Genomic DNA, 5,628 nt, shown 5'->3' with positions numbered 1-5,628 from the left:
AGTAATTATTAGCTAAATAATTAGCTAAACTAAGTATCTAATTAAAAGAGCTCTTAGATATAAAAGCTATCTTCTCTTTTAATTATTATTTTCTCTAATATTTCTTTGCTTTTCTGATTCAAGATTCTTGAATTAAAAGCGCTATAGCTGAAATGCTTTCTATATTCTGCAGAAAACAATATTATAAAGATTAAGAAAGTTTAGATACTTAAAAGAAATTCAATCTGTAAGTAAAGTATATATAAGATCTATTTTATAATAAATAATAAGAAATTAAATTAATTATTCTGTATTATACTAGGATTTTCTTTATTAATAGTTCTGCTAATTAATAAAAGTATTTCTAACTAAATATAAAGTATTAATTAAAGTTTAATATTGAATAATATTATTATAATTCTTAATTTCTATTTCTTATATATATTAATAGTTTCTTATTTTTATCTTTTTATATTTTTTACTTTTGAAATAATATAATTAGCAAGCTTTTAATCTAAAGAATTAATATAGCTAAATATATTCAGATAGAGTATGCTAATTAAATTATTGCAAGAAGTATAGATCTTATTAATTATATTATTTTTCTCTGTAGAATATTATTTATTAAAAGCATTTTACTTTATAATTTAATTATAAATTTATATCTAATATAATTAAACTTTCTGCTGCAGCTTATATAAATCTAAGCTATATCAGCTTCTATATAGAATTATTAATTAATATAAGAAATATTGGAAAAAGAAATTCATTTCTTTGTAATATTAGCTTGCAAGCTTAATATATTATTCATTAGCTTATAATTAGAACTTATACTACTCCTTCTCTATCCATCTATCTCTTTTTTACAAGAGATTTCAAGCATGATTTAGAATTCAGATATAATATACAGCTTATTATATAAGCATAATAGATAAAGGAAATAAAAGAGCTTAGCAGAGAAAAAGAGTATACTTATCTATAGAATAAACTTGCTGCTCTTACTAATCCTTACAAACTGTAATGCAAACAGCTCTGAGCTACCAGCTTGAACAGCTAAGTCTATACTTATTGCACTATTGAATCAGAACTAGAGCGCTATTGCTTTCGAAAGAAAAAGGAATAAATAGCTGCTGAAGCAATGAGCAAGAGCTTATATAATCCAAGCATGCTTATACAGATGAGAACAGCAAACTAAGGCTATATAAATGCAAGAATAAGGTGAAAAATCTATCTTAGATCTGTTTAAAGAGTTCAAAATTGAAAGGAAGAGAAAGAATGCTTTTTTTTTTTTTCTATAGCTAAAGAATTTGAAAAGTAGGTAGTATCCTTTATATGTATGAGAACTCTTAACCTACTGTACTCCATGTCTTACGAACTACCACCCTGGCTACCACAACACTAGTTCTAGTAGTAAAGTATAGAAAATCAGATATATTCTTATCTTATAAAGTAGTACTAACTCGTAATTAACTGAGAAAATCTATTGCAAGATTTTGAATAATCCTAACTTCTTATAATCAAGTTTATTGCTAGATCTAGTTATTTTGATATTTTTCCGAAATAGATAAATCTTATTTTCCTTCTATAGAATTAATCCTTTAATCCTTTTGGAATTTGTATACTGTATTATTCATTTCTAAACGAATTATAATTCTAATTAGAATTTCTTCTAAACTTTTTTAATCTTCTTAATTCTTTTATCTGCAGCTTCTATATCTGCTTTTAGCAATACTTTATAATAAGCTATTAGATTATATCTGTAGAATATAAAGAATAATAATTTCTTTATTATACTTATATCTGCGCTATTATAAGCAAACTATATAAGAAGCAATAGATTAATTCAATTATTCTGTTTCTAATTAATATAGTATTGAAGATATTATTTAATAATTTAATTTATTCTTTTTATTTATTTATTTATTTGTAAATGAAATATTATAAATATTTTATAATATATTCTAAGCTATTTTATAAGCAAAATTCAAAACTTTCAATTAAACTTTTTATTTCTATTAGAAATTACTTCTTCTAATATACTATAGTTAGCAATAATCATTCTAAGAAATATATATACAAGTTTCTCTGCTATACTGCTTTTCTTATAAAAAAGAAAGTAAGCATTATTGTGGTGGCTAGGGTGGTAGTCTGTGAGATATGAAGTATAGTGGGTTAAGGGTTCTCATATATATAAAGGATACCACTCACTTTTCAAATTCTTTAGCTATAGAAAAAAAAAAAAAAGCATCCTTTCTCTTCCTTTCAATTTTTAAACCCTTTGGACAGATCTAAGACAGATTTTTCACTCTGTTCTTGCATCTATATAGCCTTAGTTTGCTGTTCTTATCTGTACAGATACGCTTGGATTGTATAAGCTCTTATCTATTGCTTCAGCAGCTATTTGTTCCTTTTTCTTTCAAGAGCAATAGCACTTTAGTTCTAGTTCAATGATACAGTAAGTATGAATTTAGCTATTTAAGCTAGTAGCTCAGAGCTATTTGCATTATAGTTTATAAGAATCAGTAAGAGCAGCAAGTTTATCTTATAAATAAGCATACTCTTTTTCTCTGCTAAGCTCTTTTATTTTCTTTATTTATTATGCTTATATAATAAGCTATATATTATATCTAAACTCTAAATTATACTTAAGATTTCTTATAGAAGGGAAATGAATGAATAGAGAAGGAATAATATAAGTTCTAATTATAAGCTAGTAAATAATATATTAAGCTTGCAAGCTAATATTATGAAGAAATGAATTCCTTTTTCTAATATTTCTTATATTAATTAATAATTCTATACAGAAGCTAATATAGCTTAAATCTATATAAGCTGCAGCAGAAAGTTTAATTATATTGAATATAGATTTATAATTAAATTATAAAGTAAAATGCTTTTAATAAATAATACTCTATAGAAAAAAGTAGTATAATTAATAAGATCTATATTTCTTATAATAATTCAATTAGTATACTTTATCTAAATATATCTAGCTATATTAATCCTTTAAATTAAAAGCTTGCTAATTATATTATTTCAAAAGCAAAGAATATAAAAAGATAAAAATAAGAAATTATTAGTATATATAAGAAATAGAGATTAAGAATTATAATAATATTATCTGATATTAAACTTTAATTAATACTTTATATCTAATCAGAAATATTTCTATTAATTAGCAGAATTATTAATAAAGAAAATCCTAATATAGCACAGAATAGTTAATTTAATTTCTTATTATTCATTATAAAATAAATCTTATATATGCTCTACTTATAAACTAAATCTCTTTTAAGCATCTAAACTCTTTTAATTTTTATAATATTATCTTCTGCAGGATATAAAAGATATTCCAGCTGTAGTATTCTTAATTCAAAAATCTCGAATTAGAAAAGCAAAGAAATATTGGAGGAAGCAATAATCAAGAGAGAAGATAGCTTTTATATCTGAAAGCTTTTCCAATTAGATACTTAGTTCAGCTGATTATTTAGCTAATAATTATTATAATTAGAACTTTAGATTCCCTTTTTATAGTAAGCTTGCTAGTAGTAGATTAATATTGTTTGCTTGTATAAAAATCTCCTTATAACTAAAGCAATTCAATTGATAGCATCAGATTAAAGAAATTAATAATACTTAAGCATTTAACTTTATGAAAAGCTTCTATGCAGATATAATTATTACTGAAGAAATGAAAAGATTTACTACAAATATCAAAACTTGAAATAAATAGAAAAAGCAATTATTAATTGCTTATTGCTCTTGAAATTATTTCCAAGCATATATTTCCAAGCAGAAGCATCTGAATATTATTAATAATTATTTTATTATTAATACTGCTAGCTTCTAATTATTTATTATAAACTATAATAATGCTCTTATTTATTTTAAGATCAGAGATAATTAATCTGTAGCAGAAGCATAGATAAAGCTCTTTTTAATCTGAATTAAGTACTTCTAAGCTGATTATAGTATTACTGCTGAAAATATTAGCAATAAGAAGTAGCTTTACTTTATGGAAAAGCTATTGAAGGTTTATTGTAAAGTATTTCAGAAAAAGATTCAAAACTAATTTGCTTTTAATATTACTAATCTTTAACTTTATTAATAAGCTTAATTCCAAGATTCTTCTATATTTTCATCTTAGCTAATTCTTAATTAGATATAGCTTATTTCTATTTTATATCTAATATATAATACTTCTAGTTAACTAATAAACTTGTTAGAATAAGCAATAGAGCTATTATATTATTAACTATCTTAATAATTAATTTATAATTAGCAAGCTTAGCTTGAACTAATTAAGCAGATTTTGAAAGCTGAATCTATTTAGAAGAGCAATTAAGAATATAATCAGTTAGCTTCAATAATAAAGCAATTCTGTATTAATTAAATTGCAATAGCAAAATCCTTAAAGCTGCAAACTAATACTTTTAAATAAATATAGAATATTTTATATAACTAAATTAAAGCTTTATAGAAGATCTTATAATTAATTAAGCATTTCTAAACTATTTCTATAAGAAATTCTTCTTAGAAGAATATAAATTTCTTGCAGATAAGTATTACTTATATAAGTTTGGAGAATAAGAAGAAGCAATACTCTGAAGTATAGCAAGCGAAGATTAATGAAATTCTAAAGAAGAACGGAACTCTGCATAAATGCTACAGCTATAGATTGAAGTTCTATAAAGCTTATAAATATATAGAACTCTGTACTATTATGAATTATAGTATTTGCTATATTCTAGTATTAGTGAAGCTAGAATAATATCTTAGTAATTGCTTAGAGTTTCTGAATTCTAGATTAAAATTAGTATTATATAGCTAGATTATATCTATTCAAGATAATTCCAAAAGCAGTATAATTCGTTTAATTCTTGATCTTTATAAGAATTAGCAGCTAAAGAATATTGAGAATTCTTGAATTTCTTAATATATTAGCTTGATTCAAAAGAATAAGAAATAGTATAAAGATTTTAAAATAGCTAAGAATAAGATATTATAGAAAGAGACTAATTCTATTCTCAGATATAATAATTAGTATAGAATTAATAATATTGAGATTCTTAGCAATACTAGTAAGATTCAAATAGAGAAGTTATATCTTATTCTAGCTCAAGCTGAACTATATCTACTAAAGCTTCTCAGTATTAATGCTATAAGTATTAAGCTTGTTTAAGCTTAGATAAATGTAAATAAAGCAAAGAAGCGCTGTATTAGAAAGGCTGAATATGATGATAATAAGATTGAAGAAGATGCAAGTATAAGAACTGTTGAGATTTCTATATATTTCGGGAATATTGAACTAGAGAAATCTAACAAGCAATTCAATAATCTAAACAGAAAGCTAACAGTTCAAGCTATTAGAAATAAGCTTCTAAATCAGTTTCTAGATTATTTATTAAAGATCTCAGACTGAGAGATAATAGTTATATTACTAGGATGGAAAGCTTATCTAATTTACAATCTTCAAGAAATTAGCTTTAAAGCTCGAAAAGTTGTTAATCTCAACAATTAAACTAGCTCAAACCTGCATAAGATAGATATTGCTAAATCAGCTAATTCATTGCAATATAAATCCGAAATCTCGATGCTTTCTTAGCTTGAAGAGCTTATTAATAATTAGATTATTAATACTCGGAATAT

This window comes from Cryphonectria parasitica (assembly GCF_011745365.1).
Source record: "Cryphonectria parasitica EP155 unplaced genomic scaffold M406scaffold_4, whole genome shotgun sequence".
In the NCBI taxonomy this organism is placed as follows: domain Eukaryota; kingdom Fungi; phylum Ascomycota; class Sordariomycetes; order Diaporthales; family Cryphonectriaceae; genus Cryphonectria; species Cryphonectria parasitica.
The sequence above is the reverse complement of the archived record's forward strand: the minus strand, read 5'-3'. Positions refer to the sequence as shown.